The sequence below is a fragment of the Salmo salar genome, chromosome ssa06 (assembly GCF_905237065.1).
Source record: "Salmo salar chromosome ssa06, Ssal_v3.1, whole genome shotgun sequence".
Classification (NCBI taxonomy): domain Eukaryota; kingdom Metazoa; phylum Chordata; class Actinopteri; order Salmoniformes; family Salmonidae; genus Salmo; species Salmo salar.
The window spans coordinates 79,943,253-79,963,739 of NC_059447.1; the positions used below are offsets into that span (position 1 = coordinate 79,943,253).

Sequence of the window (20,487 nt, forward strand, 5' to 3'; positions counted from 1 at the left end):
TACTATTATTGTTATTACTATTATTATTGTTGTTTATCATTCCAAATAGTAGTGGTATGGGTGGTAATGGTAATGATAGCAGTTTAGTGATGGTGATGGTAGTAGTAGTAGTAATGACGATAGTAGTTGTAGTACTGATGTAATGGTGAAGATGACCGTTATTTAGTTATAAGTTAGTTATAGATTCATTTTCCATATTAAGATTTTTATATTTATTACATTTCAACTATTGACTGTTACCATTTTATTGTTATTATTTTGTATTTAATTTTGTATTATTATTTACTACCATTTTATATTATTATTTGTTATTGTTTATAATTTTATTACAATGTATATTATATACATTGTTGCTTTGGCAATATTGACACAATTTTTTTCATGCCTATAAAGTAGCTTGAATTTGAATTTGAGAAAGAGAGGGAGAGAGAGGGAGAGAGATTGTCTGTGAGAGAGAGAGAAAAAGAGAAAGAGAGAGAAAGAGAGAGAGAAAGAGAGAGAGAGGGAGAGAAAGAGAGAGAGAAAGAGGGATAAAGAGAGAGAGAGAAAGAGAGAGGAGAGAGAAAATGAGAGAGAGAGAGAGAGAGAGAGAGAGAGAGAGAGAGAGAGAGATAAAGAGAAAGAGAGAGTCCCCTCATCCAGCTGGTCCTGGGGCTGAGTTCACAAACCTGTTCTACTAACACACTGAAGCCTCAGGACCAGAACATCCAATCAATCAGAATAAACCAAATTACAACACAGTTATTGGGAAAGACAAGCACAAACACAAAGCAAAATGCAGTGCTATCTGGCCCTAAATCGACAGTACACCGTGGCTAACTGTTTGACCATGGTTACTTATCAAAACCTTAGAAAAATCTTGACAAAGTACACGCTCAGTGAGCACAGCCTTGCCATTGAGAAGGGTAGACACAGGAAAAGAGAGAGAGAGAGAGAGAGAGAGAGAGAGAGAGGTAGAGAGAGAGCTCACAATGACTAACTCAGTTCATGACGTGAAAGAAGGTTTATTCAGGTGAATGTATTGTTGATGCATCAGCTCATACGTTTCAGCTCACTCTGGATGCTTGGTAGAAAGACTTTCCTCCAGGCTCCATCCATGAATTTGATGTTTTGCTTCAAGTAGTGATATTTCAGGAGTTTTGGGTGTCCTACTTTGCTTGATTCACTTTTCTAAGTGATTTAACCTTTCCGAACAACAATTCGTTGCAATAATCTTGATCAATACTTTGGTGTGCCACTGTTGTCCTTTCTGATGACTGTATCAGAGAAAAACCATTCAGACTGTATTCTTGGTTCGTTTTCGATGTTATGGCACCATTGTTAGTGGATAGTAGTTTCTCTTTCCAGTCTCAAGTGGTGGTTAAATACAGCATCAGTCAAAAGTTTGGACACACCTACTCATTCAAGGGTTTTTGTTTATTTTTACTATTTTCTACATTTTCTATTTTCTAATAATAGTGAAGACATCAAAACTATGAAATAACACACATGGAATCATTTAGTAACCAAAAAGTGTTAAACAAATCAAAGCATATTTTATATTGGAGATTCTTCAAAGTAGCCACCCTTTGCCTTGATGACAGCTTTGCACACTCTTGGCATTCTCTCAACCAGCTTCACCTTAGAAGGCTTTTCCAACAGTCTTGAAGGAGTTCCCACATATGCTGAGCACTTGTTGGCTGCTTTTCCTTCACTCTGTGGTCCAACTTATCCCAAACCATCTCAACTGGGTTGAGGTCAGGTGATTGCGGAGGCCAGGTCATCTAATGCAGCACTCCATCACTCTCCTTCTTGGTCAAATAGCCCTTACAAAGCCTGGAGGTGTGTTGGGTGTGTTGAGATGTGTCTGTTACATGCACTCTGTGAAGCATTTATTTGGGCTGCTATTTCTGAGGCTGGTAACGCTAATGAACTTATACTCTGCAGCGGAGGTAACTCTGGGTCTTCCTTTCCTGTGGTGGTCCTCAGGAGAGCCAGTTTCATCATAGCGCTTGATGGTTTTTGTGACTGCACTTGAAAAAACTTTCGAAGTTCTTGAAATGTTCCGTTTTGACTGACCTTCGTGTCTTAAAATAATGATGGACTGTCGTTTCTCTTTGCTTATTTGAGCTGTTCTTGCCATAATATGGACTTGGTCTTTTACCAAATAGGGCTATCTTCTGTATACCAACCCTACCTTGTCACAACACAACTGATTGGCTCAAACGCATTAAGAAGGAAATAAATTATACAAATTAACTTTTAACAAGGTACACCTGTTAATTGAAATGCATTCCAGGTGACTACCTCATGAAGCTGGTTGAGAGAATTCAAAGAGTGTGCAAAGCTGTCATCAAAGCGAAGACTAGGTACTTGGAAGAATCTCATTTGTTTAACTTTTCTTTTTTTTTAACACATGCATGCTGTCTGGAGATATGCCATCAGCCCAATGGCTACAGTCTGGACAACAGCTATTTCCACCAACAGGGCCTTACACACACACACACACACACACACAGACACACACACACACACACACACACACACACACACACACACACACACACACACACACACACACACACGCACACTCACGCACACACACGCATACGCACACGCACACACACATGCACACACACACTCACATGCACAAATACGCACACACAGGAACGCATGCACACACACACACGAATGCATACACGCACAAACACACGCTCACACACACACACACACACACACACACACACACACACACACACACACACACACACACACACACACGCACACACGCACACACACATACACACGCACACACACACACACACGCACACACACACTCACATGCACAAATATGCACACACACACGAATGCATACACCCACAAACACACGCTCACACACACACACACACACGCACACACACACACACACACACACACACACACACACACACACACACACACACACACACACACACACACACACACACACACACACACATACACACACACACGCGCACAAACAGACACACGAACACACATACAGACACCACCCCTCCCTTGGGACACAGTTAATCATGAAGTCTTCTCTGGTGTAAAAGGCTTCTGGCGCCTCAGTTGCCATTGACGACATGTTCCATGTATCCTTGTATCGGTTGTCAAGAATCATTAAGAGGCATTCACATGGATCTCTCCATGGCTAATCGGAACACACAGACACAGACACACATCCAGACACACACACACACACACACACACACACACACACACACACACACACACACACACACACACACACACACACACACACACACACACACACACACACACACACACACACACACACCGTACAGAGGCAATTAGAGTACTCTACTTTCTCTTCATAATTGAAGGGAAGAACCAACCAACTGAAGCTTAGAAAAGTCCATAGGGGCCCACGTGTTAAGGCAGACACCTGTCCCCATCCTGCTGCACTCTGGAGACCCTGAATATGAACAACTAGAAAATTAAACCTCTATATTTTATGCTGATTGTGAGAACATGTAAAGTGTTGAGCGTCACCAAGGGTTCAGTATGCAAGTAGAGAGGAGATGACTCTGTACCATACATGAGTTGGTTAGTGTTGTGAGATGTTTAGACTATAACAGGATGCTCCACATGTCTTTGGGCAATACCATTTCCATAACCAAATCATTGATTAATTAGGTATCCTAGTAGAATATGGTTACAACCTGAGAGTGACAGCTAAGACTTGAAGCTACAATATCAAACCCCAATGAGACAGCACTGACATGCAGGACGTTGAAGGGAGAGGGGAGGGGAGATGAGGGGAGAGGGGAAGGGAGATGAGAGGAGGACAGAGGAGGCTCATCCCAAACTCTTGCGACTATGATGGCACTTGGATTCTGACATCATTGCTGTCTGGAATCGATCAGCTGGAGTGGAGTCTGGTCACGGTAGGAGGGAGGGGAGGGAGGGAAAGACAAGTAACATGCAATGTTTTTTTAACTCATACAAAGCTATTCATTTTAGTCTGTTCAAACAAACCACATTTCAAAGGAAACAAGCACTCATTAACCCTATCAGTCCTGAGACCCCAGCAAAAATGGGCTTTTAATTTATCTGACCTTCATTTATCTGATTGTTCAGCCTTTATATTTAGCCTCACAATGCATTGTTTTACCATTTTCTTTTCAGGACAACCAGGGCTACAAGTAGAACAGAAAACAGTTTGATTGACAAATGAAATAAAAAAACAAGGTCCGCCAAAGCAAAAACCTGAGAAAAATGAATTTATATGAATGCAGTACAGAAATGGTTTGCTCAGTGGGAAATGTACATCGTCCTGACCAAAGCCCTTCTTCCCCGATATCTCAGTTTGGCTGGGCGGCCCGCTCTAGGAAGAGTCTTGGTGGTTCCAAACTTCTTACATTTAAGAATTATGTGTTCTTGGGGACCTTCAATGCTGCAGACATTTTTTGGTACCCTTCCCCAGATCTGTGCCTCGACACAATCCTGTCTCTGAGCTCTACGGAGGTGACCAAGAAGCCGATGGTCACTGTGACAAAGATCCAGAGTTCCTCTGTGGAGATGGGAGAACCTTCCAGAAGGACAACCATCTCTGCAGCACTCCACCAATCAGGCCTTTATGGTAGAGTGGCCAGATGAAAGCCACTCTTCAGTAAAAGGCACATGACAGCCCGCTTGGAGTTTGCCGAAAGGCACCATGAGAAACAAGATTCTCTTGTCTGATGAAACCAAGATCAACCTCTTTGGCCTAAATGCCAAGCGTCACATCTGGAGGAAACCTGGCAACATCCCTATGGTGAAGCATGGTGGTGACAGCATCATGCTGTGTGGATGTTTTTCAGCAGCATGGACTGGTTGACTAGTCAGGATCGAGGGAAAGCTGAACGGAGCAAAGTACAGAGAGATCCTTGATGAAAACCTGCTCCAGAGATCTCAGACAATGGTTCACCTTGCAGGAGAGGCTTCAGGACATGTCTCTGAATGACCTTGAGTGGCCCAGCCAGAGCCCGGACACGAACCCGATCGAACATCTCTAGAGAGACCTGAAAAGAGCTGTGCAGCGACGCTCCCCATCCAACCTGACAGAGCTTGAGAGGATCTGCAGAGAAGTATGGGAGAAACTCCCCAAATACAGGTGTGCCAAGCTTGTAGTGTCAAGACTTGAGGCTGTAATCACTGCCAAAGGTGCTTCAACAAAGTACTGAGTAAAGGGTCTAAGTACTGAGTAAAGGGTTTGAATACTTATGTAAAAGTCATATTTCATTTCATTTTTCTTCTGAAAACCTGTTTTTGCATTGTCATTATGGGATATTGTGTGTAGATAATGAGGGGAAAAAACGATTTAATCTATTTAAGCATTAGGCTGTAACTTAACAAAATGTAGAAAAAGTGAAAGTGTCTGAATACTTTCTGAATGCACTGTATAGTGGAAGAGGGAAGGAGGAGTGAGAATCGAGTTGAGAAAAGGTTTGACAGAGAAAGAGAGAAGCAGGGAGAGATACTCTCTCTTTAATATAACTTATTCAAGGAAGAGTTCAGCTATATAGGCTTGAAAAATACTTGTAGTTTTGAGAAACACCCAGAGAATTTTTTCACTTTGTTGAAATGTTGAAAGCCTATTTGGTGCAGTGTGGCTGGATCTGTGTGAGTGTTGAATACTTTTGTCTGGCAGCGTTTGCATTGGGGAACTATTTTCAGACGGCAAACATGGGCTCTCTCAGAATACAGCCTGCCTTCTCTCCAAAGCAGACAGCACTGTGCACTCTACCTAGAGCCTAGAATGTGTGTGTGTGTGGTCATGCTGGTGATCATGTGTGTGTATCCGTGTGCTAGCCTGGGACCTGACGATGTGTATAACCCACTGATGCAGGGAGCACTGCATCATATTATTTGAGACAGGCAGGGGGTCGGGATGAATACTAATCAGAGTCTCCTCTCCTCTCCTCTTCTCTTCTCTTCTCTTCTTCTGTCTCAGTCTGTACTGACAGAGTTGACTCCTATAGGACAGTAGCTCAGTGTTAGGGATGAGAGCTCAGGGCTAGGGATGAGAGCTCAGGGCTAGGGATGAGAGCTCAGGGCTAGGGACGAGAGCTCAGGGCTAGGGACGAAAACTCAGGGCTAGGGATGAGAGCTCAGGGCTAGGGATGAGAGCGCAGGGCTAGGGACGAGAGCTCAGGGCTAGGGGTGAGCGCTCAGTGCTAGGGATGAGAGCTCAGTGCTAGGGATGAGAGCTCAGGGCTAGGGATGAGAGCTCAGGGCTAAGGATAAATGCTCAGAGCTAGGGATGAGCACTCAGGGCTAGGGATGAGAGCTCAGTGCTAGAGATGAGAGCTCAGGGCTAGAGAAGTGCAACAGTGTTCGATACACTGGCTGAGCATCACGTTCACACTCTTGTGCTGTTGGCCCACACGCTAACAAGATTTCAGGTTGAGTGTGAGATCTTCATGTGAGGTTGCAGACAGATGAGCAGAGATGAGAGAGCTGAACACTCGATAGGGGAACGAGAGAGAGAGAGAGAGAGATTGAGAGAGAGAGAGAGAGAGAGAGAAAGACTCCATTTGCTGCTGTGTTTCTCCAACAAATTCTTATTTACAATGACTGCCTACCAGAAGGCAAAAGGCCTCCTGCAAAAGGCCTCAAGCTTATAGACAGTCCACGCTGTGGTGGAAACATAATCGATTTGATGATAAACTAAAAAAGTAAAATACCAGAATATTTGTGGAAATGGAGACTTTCACTCTCTCTGCTCAAAAACATTTAATGCTGAGAACCAGATCTCTTACCCAGGCCCTATATACGCATTAATACACATCAATATACACTATACACATTAATATACATCAATATACACTATACACATTAATATACATCAATATGCATCAATATGTACATCAATATAAATCAATACACAACAATATACACCTCAATATACACATTAATATGCACATTAATATACACTATACACATTAATATACATAAATATACACTATACACATTAATATACATCAATATACATCAATATGGACATCAATATACATCAATACACATCACTATATACATTAATCTACACATCAATATACACATCAATATGCACATTCATATACATCAATATACATCAATACACAACCAAATATACATTAATACACATCAATATCAATACACATCACTATATACATACATATACACATCAACATACACATTAATATGCACATTAATATACATCAATATACACTATACACATTAATATACATCAATATACACATAAATACACATCAATATGAACATCAATATACATCAATACACAACAATATATACACCAATACACACATTAACACACATCAATATACACATCAATATACACGGCAATATACACGTCAATATACACATCAATATACACTATACACATCAGTATAGATATCAATACACATCAATATACACATGTATATACGCATCAATATTTATATAAATATACACATCAATAAACACATCAATATACACTATACGCATCACTATACACATCAATATACACATCAATATACACTACACATCAATATACACATGTATATATGCATCAATATTTATATAAATATACACATCAATAAACACATCAATATACACTATACGCATCACTATACACATCAATATACACTACACATCAATATACACATCAATATATGCGTTAAATATACACATCAATATGCACATCAATACACGCATCAATACACATACATATACGCATCAATATACAGATCAATATACAGTTCAATATACAAATCAATACACGGAAAACAAGTAACAAAGGGAATGACGGAAACCGAGACAATGAGAGAGATACTGTAATGACTCTCTGGTTTCCTGGTGGATGTAATAAGTTGTTTATCTTTGTTTTTGGAACATATTTACCTCCTGCTGTGCATCATGGGACTTAGCCAAAACAATGGAATGGAAACAAAGCAGTGAGGATGCTGCCCTTCATAAGGCTGCATTGTTTACAGAATGGAGTCAACCGGGCTAATGTAGTCAAATCAAATCAAATCAAGCTCTATTTATACAGACATGGAATACAATGCAATGTGCTTCACAGGGAAAAAAACGAATAAAATAAAAACATTGAAAATAAAAATGGAAATATTTACTACACAACAAACATAAGAGGATAAAAACTACAGAATAACAATATAAATTAAACAACTGAAAAGTACCCAAAGGAAAAGCAAAGCTAAGAAGGTGTGTTTTAAGATCTATTTTAAATATGTCCATATTGACAGTGGCAACATCACTGCCCTCGATTCCTCCTGTATTATAATGTAAGGACTCCATATAAGGATACCATAGTACCACAAGTGATTGCAACCAAACAAGACAAAAGAAAATGCTAACCGCTAAGCTTGACCATCTTTACGCTTACTACCGCTAATGTGAGAATTTTCTAATGTGAGTGTGTTATATTCTTGTTATTTTATTGTCTTTGCAGATCATGACTTTGGATGGGGAGTTTTGAAGTGTTTCTGCTGAGAAAGCCAAACTACTACTCTCAGAGAAGGAGGCGTGGTTTTGAACCTGAGGTGGTGCCACACCCAACCCAGCTGATTCCAGGTAACTACCTCGAACTTCCACATAGGGGATGTACTACAGTCGTACATCTCTCTACATAATGAATGAAGCTCCATGAAGCTCTATGAAGCTCTATGAAATGAAGTGAGGTCTTCTGTTACTGTATGTCACATCTTCATTTATGATAGCCTATGTGTTGTGCTGTATTTAGTCCTCATTATGTCATGAGAGAAAGAGGATGAAACTAATGACCGCTTCCCAACCCTTTGTCTTTACGAGATGGAAGTGGATGCGGTTGAGAAGCGCCATCGAACGCGTTCCAAAGGGGTCCGAGGTACGCTATGGTAACAGTACAGTGTGTCTGTCTCTCTAAACGGCCTGGGGGTGTTAGTTACTGCCCCCCAAACCCCTCACTCTGCCCCTCCTCTCATCTGCCAGCCACCTGGCATCATATTGGGGGACATCAAGTCAACGTGAAAGTGACTGTAGATACTCAGAAATGCATGATGGATCCTGTAGTTTTGATTTTGATTTTGATTGTAATTGTTTATTCTTTACTGCTATTGTTGTGTATGTTGTACTTGACAGTACATCTAACTGTCTGATGTGGCTTTGTGAATCTTTCTCACTAGTTCCAGTGGAGACGGCAGCACAGGAGTTATTCAGGTTGGTGCGTAATTCATTCCTGAGGGCTTTACAGACTCTCTGAGTGGTCAATGCTTTTCTAGATATATTTGATTTGCTGTTGTATTAACAGTAGGCTATAGTGGGGATCAACTGCATTCTATTATCACATAGCATACAGTACTCCCTGCAGATTGGTCATGTTGAGAGGGACCATGTTTCACTTCGATCCAGTGATACAAGTGAATATCCCTGACATGTCCTAATATGGACACCGTACTCACATCATATCCACAGTGACTTGAGGTCCGGTGTTGTATTGTAAACAGCCACTGTACCATATTTCTCTAGTCATTTCCTCAGCTGTAAGATTTGGAGAAGGATCAAGTGTTTAGCTCATAATTACTTTCATACCTTCATTGAACAGATTAAAAATGATTGATTATTTTCCCCCCAAAAATGTTTGCGATATATCTACCCTTTTTCGTTGCAGTTGTAGAATACACCAATGTTATAAACATTCTAGTACACTCTGTAATCGTGTGTTTTCTGTCTGGCAGTGGCCTGCACAGTCTCTATCTCTAAACACCCTTCTCTCTCTTGATGGCATTTCTCAGCTCAGAACCCCTAATCCATAATCTCTCCGCGCCACTTCCCTGGCTCTTGCTTCTCACACACTTATGATCGCGCATGTCCACACACACGTACACATACAAGCTTACACTCGTAAACATCCACACACACGTACACATACAAGCTACACTCGTAAACATCCACACACACGTACACATACAAGCATACACTCGTAAACATCCACACACACGTACACATACAAGCATACACTCGTAAACATCCACACACACGACACATACAAGCATACACTCGTAAACATCCACACACACGTACACTACAAGCATACACTCGTAAACATCCACACACACATACACGTACAAGCATACACACGTAAACATACACACACACGTACACATACAAGCATACACTCGTAAACATCCACACACACGCATACGCATAAGCATACATATGCAAACGTGCACGCACACGCATACATACAAGCATACACACATAAACATACACACACACGTACCATACAAGCATACACTGCAAACGTCACGCACACGTACACATACAAGCATACACACGCAAACGTACACACACACACAGGCAGACAGTCAGGCAAGCACACACGCATGCACACACAGAGACAGACAGCCCACTGGCCGATACACGTCCTCCCCCTGAGGACATAGGTGTTTCATCAGTCCATGGATCCATTTCCAGGGCTACACACATCAATAATGCCAATAGCAGTGATCGACGCGTGCTCCTGCCATTCACCGTCAAATCTATGAATCTGTTCACCTTGGAGAGAGCGAGAGCTGCTGTTCTGCTCTAATTAGCACAGTCATGCACTTTTCATTGTGGACGGTGCATGACGGACATCCACCACTGCGGCATCCATATTAGGAAGTTGTCAAGCAAAACTAAATCAGTGGTCAGACAAAGCTTCCTAAAATGTACAAATGACCTCGACTAACCCGCACATTGACTCTGTACTGGTACCCCCTGTATATAGCCTGACTAACCTGTACCCCCGCACATTGACTCCGGTACTGGCACCCCCTGTATATAGCCTGACTAACCTGTACCCCGCACATTGACTCGGTACTGGCACCCCTGTATATAGCCTGACTAACCTGTACCCCCGCACATTGACTCGGTACTGGTACCCTCTGTATATAGCCTGACTAACCTGTACCCCTGCACATTGACTCGGTACTGGCACCCCCTGTATATAGCCTGACTAACCTGTACCCCTGCACATTGACTCGGTACTGGTACCCCCTGTATATTGCCTGACTAACCTGCACCCTCACACATTGACTCGGTACTGGTACCTCCTGTACATAGCCTGACTAACCTGTACCCCCGCACATTGACTCCGGTACTGGCACCCCCTGTATATAGCCTGACTAACCTGCACCCCCGCACATTGACTCGATACCGGTATCCCCTGTATATAGCCTGACTAACCTGTACCCCCGCACATTGACTCAGTACCGGTACCCCCTGTATACAGCCTGACTAAACTGCACCCCCGCACATTGACTTGGTACTGGTACCCCTGTATATAGCCTGACTAACCTGTACCCCCGCACATTGACTCAGTACCGGTACCCCCTGTATACAGCCTGACTAAACTGCACCCCCGCACATTGACATGGTACTGGTACCCCCTGTATATAGCCTGACTAACCTGCACCCCCGCACATTGACTCGGTACCGGCACCCCCTATATATAGCCTTGTTATTGTTATTTTATTGTGTTACTTTTTATATTTTTATTTAGTCAATATTTTCTTAACTATTTCTTGAACTGCATTGTTGGTTAAGGGCTTGTAACTAAACATTTCACGTAAGGTCTACCTGATGTATTCGGCGCTTGTGATAAATACGATTTGATTTGATCTCCTAATATGGATACCGTATACCACAGATGGTTGTAAACTAGCGGATGTGATGGCAGTGAGAGTGGACCGCGGGTGAATGGGCCAATGGAAAGCTACAACAGAGTTGACCTCCTAGTACCTATAGGTGTGGGGTCAAAGGGAGAGGCACCCAGTGTTCCTTAAGAGGGGCTCTTTACCTTTGGCACTCACAGCTGTCTAAAGGAAGGCTGATGGGCTGCTATGAAATATGCAGAGTAGTGAGTCACCGCCTGGCTTCGAGGCTGCTGGCTGTGTGTTCTCATTACATGAATAATACACAGCTGCTATGGTCCTGTGCATTCCTCTGGATCATGTGTTTTGTCATGCATGTACTGAGCACTATCTGTGTGTGAGGGAATGGGATGTCATCTGGAGGAGTGTGTGTGCATCGGGTGAAGGGGGAGGGGCCATGTGTGTGTGTGTACGTGCCTGTCGTGCCATGCATAGTGTTAACTCCAGTGACTCTCCTTTGTGTTTACAGCTGTCCTACTCCAGGCTGTGATGGAAGCGGACACGTCAGCGGCAAATACGCCAGACACCGAAGGTAAAGATCCTTCTTCACTCCCCTTATAATCTGCATTTTTCCTCCTCCTCCTCCTCACTCTCTCACTCACTCAGCCCTCCCTGACCATGGACAAATCAAGCTCTCCAGCTCCAGGCCGTTGCTCCTGCACAAAAAGCAAACCTGCAATTGCAATCACCGGCTGTGAAAAGTTGATTGCAAAATGTGTCAGAATATCTGAGGACCTGCTTGAGTGTTAGATTGATACTGGTTGATTGTGGTTGTGCAACATCTACAGATGTAGGTTTTTAATTTGATCAACCTGTTGCAGGAGAACATTCCTGCAATGTAGGACATTTTAAACTTGTGGTGTATTTGAGCATTTAAAAAGGCTTCTGAAGTTTGTAATTTCCACTTTGAAATTTCAGACTTGATTTTCCATTTTTGAAAAATGGATCAACCATTATAATAAATGTTCATTATTTACTGTATAATCCACGCACTAATTCATATTTCCTGTTGCTGCAGGGTTATTTTCCTGCTGTAGCTCAAATTCAGATCCTACATCTGTATTCTTTCTGTGATTGCTGTGGCGATTTCCCAGACACATTGACAGATTACATAGAGACTGGAGTGTTGTACTTCGAGAGCTGTGGACCCAACCGCTTTTTGCCGTAATCTTGGATGTTATCGAGAATTTTGGTGCCAATTTATAGTCTTTTATATCTTCAAGGTCACCCAAATTCTTGCAAATGTTAAGTCAATGATCAAATGGCAACTTCAACATCCCCCTGAGGTCGATGTCCACGCCTCCGAAAAATCGAATTAGCATAATAAAACAATCCCAATAAAAATCTGTTTAAGGAACAATGGATGCGTCTCAATCCACCGCATCCGCCTATGTCACACTTCCGCATCTGCCGTGAAAGGTGACAGAGCTAGAGCGGTGTTTGTCAGATCATGAGACAACCCGAAAATTGGGCTCTATGACCTCCACAACTGTCAGAAGACTAGTTTGAACTCAGTACAGACGATCTGTCTGTAGTGTCCGAACCGTATGGGCTACACACTAATGACCCCCCTGTGCAAAGGTTTTGCTCTAGGATGCCCACAGGCCTCACAAGACTTGTCTGAAGGTCCCCTGGTACCAGTTAAAAAAATGAATGAAAGTATATGTGGAGACCGTTTAATGCCAAAAATAGGGGGTTAAATACATGTACATGCTTCCTGATCATTCTTATATCTCTCAGATATAGGACAGACACTTCAGAACAAACTTCCTTTTGATATGTTTTTGGGACTATCTGTTGTTCCATGTAGTGAATCTGTTATTCAATGGGTTTGTATTGGCTAATAGCAGTAATATACTTCAAGGGGTCTGTCCTATATTTCAAAATCAAAAAGCTAAATGATGCTTGGTATGACCTTCTTGAACAATTCCATATAGCTTAGTAGAACCCCACCTCCCCGGCTTAGACAGGGCTTAGACTCTGATGGGTTGATTTACAGTCATGAGTGCCTACATTTTACATACGGGTGGTCTCGGGAAACAAACCCACTATCCTTATGTTGCATACTCTACCAACTGATCCACAGAGGACCACTTAAGAAATCACTCAAAAGAAGAGAAAGATGGCGATAGGAAATCGAACTTCGTTGACAGCTGACATGTAAAGTCACCAGACCTTCCCAGAGTCCTCCTCTACTCAGGGCATGTTTAAACAAAAGCTTCTCCACTTGATGCTATTTACTCCCCAGACGTGGGCTAGAGAGATTGATAGCTTTGTCTCCAGTGTCACCCCATCAAGGCGTCTCCATGAACCAGTGGGCTAGAATTGCATTTGGTGCCACAGACAAATGACACATGCATCAGACCTCTCCCTCTCCCAAAGACCCTGGGTGATAAATTACCCACAAATAGAGGGGCAGGCTGAGAGGAAGAGCTCTGTGTGTGTGTGTGTGTGTGTGTGTGTGTGTGTGTGTGTGTGTGTGTGTGTGTGTGTGTGTGTGTGTGTGTGTGTGTGTGTGTGTGTGTGTGTGTGTGTGTGTGTGTGTGTGTGCGTGCGTGCGTGCGGCGTGCATGCGTGTGCATGTGAGAGGAGGGCATTAGATCCTGAGGCGGCCCTGCCTGAAATAATAAGTGTTGGCTGGTTGGCTGGTCGGTTGGTCGGTCGGTCGGTTGGTTGGTTGGTTGATTGGCTGGTTGGTTGGTTGATTGGTTGGCTGGTCGGTCAGTGGGTTGATTGGTTGATTGGCCCGTCAGTTGGTCGGTTGGTTAGTTGGTTGATTGGTTGATTGACTGGTCGGTTGTTTGGTTGATGGATTGGTTGGTTGATTGGTGGATTGACCGGTCGCTTGTTTGGTTCATTGGTCGTTTGATTGGTTGATTGGCTGGTCGGTTGGTTGGTTGATTGGCTGGTCGGTTGATTGGTTGATTGGTTGATTTGCTGGTCGTTCAGTCGGTTGATTTGTTGATTGATTGGCTGGTCAGTCGGTTGGTTGATTGGTTGATTGGCTAGTTGGTTGGTTGATTGGTTGGCTGGTCGGTCAGTGGGTTGATTGGTTGATTGGCCAGTCAGTTGGTTGGTTTGTTAGTCGGTTGATTGGTTGATTGGCTGGTCGGTCGTTTGGTTGATTGGTTGGTCTGTTGATTGATTGGTTGATTGATTGGTTGATTGGCTGGTCGGTTGGTCGGTTGATTTGTTGATTGATTGGCTGGTCAGTTGGTCAGTTCATTTGTTGGTTGGCTGGTTGATTGGTTGATTGGTTGGTCTGTTCGTTGGTTGGTTGATTGGTTGATTGGCTGGTGGGTCGGTTGATTGGTTGGTTAAATTGGTTGATTGGCTGGTCGGTCATTCTATTGATTGGTTGGTTGATTGGTCGGTTGATTGGTTGATTGGCTGGTCGGTCGGTCAGTTGATTGGTTGGTTGATTGGTTGATTGGCTGGTCGGTCGGTTGATTGGATGATTGGCTGGTTGATTGGTTGATTGGCTGGTCGGTCGGTTGATTGGCCGGTCGGTTGGCGGTTGGTTGGTTGGTTGATTGGTTGATTGGTTAATTGGCTATTCGGTTGGTCGGTTTATTGGTTGGTTGGTTTATTGGTTGGTTGGTTGGTTGGTTGGTTGATTGGTTTGTTGGTTGGTTGGTTGGTTGATTGGCTGGTTGGTTGGTTGGTTGATTGGCTGGTTGGAGCTCTAGTGCTGATGATATGTTTACAGTAGCCTAAAACTGTGCAGTAACTTTATAGTGATAAAATAACCTGGTTAAATCTTATAGTTTCTAGGCGACCCGTGCACAAGAGCCGCACATATATTTATCTTCACTAAACTGCTACTCTTGTTGGCTGAGTGAGCTCTGCTGTCTTGCTGTCTGCTGTCTTGCTGTCTGCTGTCTTGCTTCATCTCTCCTCTGCTCAGTAACATAATATGATTGATTTCACTGGCGGCCCCAGTTGAACCCCCGGCTATAGTGTTCAAGCTAGGGAAGAGGAAGAGGTAGAGGTGTGGAGGCATATGGCTGTGTTTGGGTGTAGTAATGACAATGACTGTTACCCCCGCACACACACACAAACACACACACACGAACACACTGTGAAGACGACGCTAGCTGTTTGAGAGTCTGCGGCCATTAGAGCCGTACTGTGTGTCTGCTCTTTGAAGTAGGACATGAAAGAGAGACAGAGAGAGAGTGAGAGACAGACAGACAGACAGACAGACAGACAGACAGACAGACAGACAGACAGACAGACAGGCAGACAGACAGACAGACAGACAGACAGACAGACAGACAGACAGACAGACAGAGCGAGAGAGAGAGAGAGCGAGCGAGAGGGATAGTGAGAGACAGAGCGAGCGAGAGGGATAGTGAGAGACAGAGAGAGAGATGAGAGAGAGAGAGAGAGAGAGGGATAGAGAGAGATAGAGAGAGAGAGAGAGAGAGAGAGCGAGAGAGAGAGAGAGAGAGAGAGGAGAGGAGAGAGAGGAGTCCATAAACACAAACAACTTCTGGCAAAATTGGAAAAAACGTAAAAAATTGTGACATATGGACAACCCATTTTAAAACACTCTACAACACCGTTCAAATTGACACAAATGCAGAACAACGCCAAATTCATGAGAAGTTGAATGGATTAGAAAAAGCTATAAAAGACAATCAAAATCCATTGGACTCCCCAATTACTGACCAGGAGCTCTATAAGAAACTTCAGGCTCTCAAATTTAAAAAGCATGCGGACCCGATGGCATCCTAAATGAGATGCTCAAACTCACTAGTGCAAAATTCCAATTGGCTATATTAAAACTGTTTAATTTGATCCTGAGTGTAGGTTATTTCCCTGACATCTGGAATCAAGGACTCATAACCCCAATCTTTAAGAACGGAGACAAATTTGACCATAACAATTACAGAGGCATTTGTGTGAACAGTAACCTGGGGAAGGTTTTCTGTAGTATTATCAATGTAAGAGTTCTAAACTTCCTTAATAAGCACAATGTCTTGAGTAAAAGCCAGATTGGATTCATACCAAAACATCGCACAACTGATCATATTTACACCCTACACACCCTGATAGATAAACATGTCCACCAAAATAATTCCAAAATATACGCTTGCTTTATCGACTTCCAAAAAGCATTTGATTCTATTTGGCATACAGGACTGTTCTACAAAGTTATTGAAAGTGGTGTAGGGGGTAAAACATATGACATAATTAAATCAATCTATACTGGCAATACATGCAGCATTAAAATTGGTAAGAAAATAACAGAATTCTTTAACCAGGGGCGGGCCTTCGCCAGGGTTGCAATCTGAGCCCTGCACTCTTCAATATTTACATTAACGAATTGGCCACTATTCTAGAAAAATCCTCAGCCCCTGGTGTTAGTCTCCACAATTCAGAAGTTAAATGCCTACTCTTCGCAGATGACCTATGCCTGCTGTCACCCACAGCACATGGCCTACAGCAGAGCCTGGATCTGCTAGAGCAGTACTGCCAGACCTGGGCCCTAGCAGTAAACCCAAAAAATACTAAAATAATGATTTTCCAGAGAAGATCCAGATCTCAGGGAATTAGACCAAAGTTCTCAATTGGTACAAAATATATAGAGTACTGTACACACTACAATTACTTAGGTTTAAAAATAAGCTCAACTGGACACATTAATGAGGCAGTGAATGAACTGAGAGAGAAAGCACGCAGGGCATTCTACGCCATTAAAAAGCAAATTCAAATTGAAATACCTATTAACATTTGGCTAAAACTAATTGAATATGTCATTGAACCAATTGCACTTTATGGCAGCGAGGTGTGGGGTCCACTTGCAAAACAAGATTTCAGCAAATGGGACAAACACCCCATTGAAACCCTGCATGCAGAGTTCTGTAAGATTCTCCTACATGTCCAGAGGAAAACTACAAACAATGCATGCAGGGCAGAATTAGGCCAATATCCACAATTAATAAAAACTCAAAAAAGAGCAATTAAGTTTTGGAAATATATAAAATACAGTGACCCCCCTCTCATATCATTACCAAGCCCTGCAATGCCAAGAGCTGAGCAAAGAAAAGAGTCCCCTCATCCAGCTGGTCCTGGGGCTGAGTTCACAAACCTAATCTACTTACACACTGAAGCCTCAGGACCAGAACATCCAATCAATCAGAATAAACCAAATTACAACACAGTCAAAACAAAACTACATTGCTTATTGGGAAACACAAGCACAAACACAAAGCAAAATGCAGTGCTATCTGGCCCTAAATCGACAGTACACCGTGGCTAAATATTTGACCATGGTTACTGATCAAAACCTTAGAAAAACCTTGACAAGGTACAGGCTCAGTGAGCACAGCCTTGCCATTGAGAAGGGTAGACACAGGAAAACCTGGCTCCCTGTAGAGGAAAAGCTGTGCAACCACTGCACAACAGCAGAACCTGAGACAGAGCTGCATTTCCTGACAAAATGTCAAAAATATAAAACAATTAGAGAGTGTCATTTTCCCAAATTTGAAACCCTTATTCAAGGTTTCAAAGATCTCTCTGATGAGGATAGACTCCCCGTCCTGTTGGGGGAGGACGCAGAGAGCTGTGGGTTGGCAGCGCACTACATTGCTGCCTGCCATAAGTTGAGGGACAGTGTCTGACAGACTAATCAACCTGCACATGTACTCTACTGTATGCTTATTGTTATTGTTGAATGTATGGTTATTTTGACCCTTGATTATTGTTGTTACTGTTGTCCCGTTGACAACTTTGATTCTCATTTTTATTTATTTTTATATTGTAAATATCCAAAATAAGCTTTGGCAATATGTACATTGTTACGTCATGCCAATAAAGCGAATTGAATTGAATTGAATTGAATTGAATTGAATTGAATTGAGAGAGAGAGAGAGCAAGCGAGTGAGAGGGAGAGAGGGAGAGAGAGAGAGAGCAAGTGAGCGAGCAAGAGGGATAGTGAGAGACAGAGAGAGCAAGCGAGCGAGAGGGATAGTGAGAGACAGAGAGAGAGAAAGCGGTATAGAGAAAGAGAGAGAGAGAGGGATTGAGATAGAGAGAGAGAGAGGGATTGAGAGAGAGAGAGGGATTGAGATAGAGAGAGGGATTGAGATAGAGAGAGAGGGATAGAGATAGAGAGGGATTGAGATAGAGAGAGAGAGAGGGATTGAAAGAGAGAGACAGAAATAGTAGGTTGGATGAGGCGCGTCCACACTCAATGATAATTTAACATGTGTAATGTTAAAGTTGACATTGATGTATGTAACGTTACAGTTGACATTGATGTATGTAACGTTACAATTGACCTTGATGTGTGTAACGTTACAATTGATCTTGATGTATGTAACATTACAATTGACCTTGATGTATGTAACGTTACAATTGACCTTGATGTATGTAACATTACAATTGACCTTGATGCTATGTAATGTTACAGTTGACCTTGATGTATGTAACGTTACAATTGACCTTGATGTATGTAACATTACAATTGACCTTGATGTATGTAATGTTACAGTTGACCTTGATGTGTGTAACGTTACAATTGACGCTTGATGTATGTAACGTTACAATTGACCTTGATGTATGTAACGTTACAATTGACCTTGATGTATGTAACATTACAATTGACCTTGATGTGTGTAACGTTACAATTGACCTGATGTATGTAACGTTACAATTGACCTTGATGTATGTAACGTTACAATTGACCTTGATGTATGTAACATTGACAATTGACCTTGATGTATGTAATGTTACAGTTGACCTTGATGTATGTAACGTTACAATTGACCTTGATGTATGTAACATTACAATTGACCTTGATGTATGTAATGTTACAGTTGACCTTGATGTGTGTAACGTTACAATTGACCTTGATGTATGTAACGTTACAATTGACCTTGATGTATGTAACGTTACAATTGACCTTGATGTATGTAACATTACAATTGACCTTGATGTGTAACGTTACAATTGACCTTGATGTATGTAACGTTACAATTGACCTTGATGTATGTAACGCTACAATCGACCTTGATGTATGTAACATTACACTTGACCTTGATGTGTGTAACGTTACAATTGACCTTGATGCAGTTTGTAACTCTATAGGGAGTCAAAAATTTGCAACAAAAAAATCCTATCAGTTAATCAAAACCTACATTAACCTATGATTTACCAAAGATTACACATCTAATCAAGGTGTAAATTAAAGCCAGTTTTAGTGACAGTGTTACATGTTGACATTGGTACATAGAGTAATGAATTGCACAATATTAATATCTTTGACATATCTTTCTGATTTGAGTAATCATTTTAATACTGTTTATTCCATCGCCCATCATTGTGAGAACATACAGAAATCAAAAGTCTAAAGATTTGGACTAAAAGTGAAATCCTTTCTCAGTAAATCCACTGGTTGGTAATGAGGTCTATTGTGAGCAGCTTTGTTGCTGGTGTGACTGCCATGTCTAGAGCTGGCACTCAGTAATTGCCTAGGCTTTGTACAGATGAGGTTGAGTGCAATCTCTCACTCCCTATCACTCCATCCATCCATCCCCCTCTCTCTCTCTGCCTTCATCCCTCCTGTTTCTCACACTGACTCTCTCTCTTTCTCTCTCTACTCTCTCTCCCACACGAGTAAATTTCCTCTCTCTCTCTCTCTCCCTCTCTCCTCTCTCTCCCTCTCCCGCTCTCCTCCCTCCCTCCCTCCCACCCTCCCACCCTCTGGCTGATGTATGATTCATATGGACTGAGCCTGCAGGCAGGTGTAATTCAGGTCCTGACAGGTAACACTCAC

At 42.4% G+C, this 20,487-nt stretch overlaps 1 protein-coding gene and 1 pseudogene across 1 annotated transcript in view; one reads left to right on the top strand and one right to left on the bottom strand.

Moving 5' to 3' along the window:
* Window positions 1-20,487, bottom strand: part of LOC106608148 (disks large-associated protein 2-like) — a 777,756-nt gene that overhangs the window by 234,565 nt on the left and 522,704 nt on the right.
* Window positions 8,485-20,487, top strand: part of LOC123743499 (myelin transcription factor 1-like protein) — a 136,913-nt pseudogene continuing 124,910 nt past the window's right edge.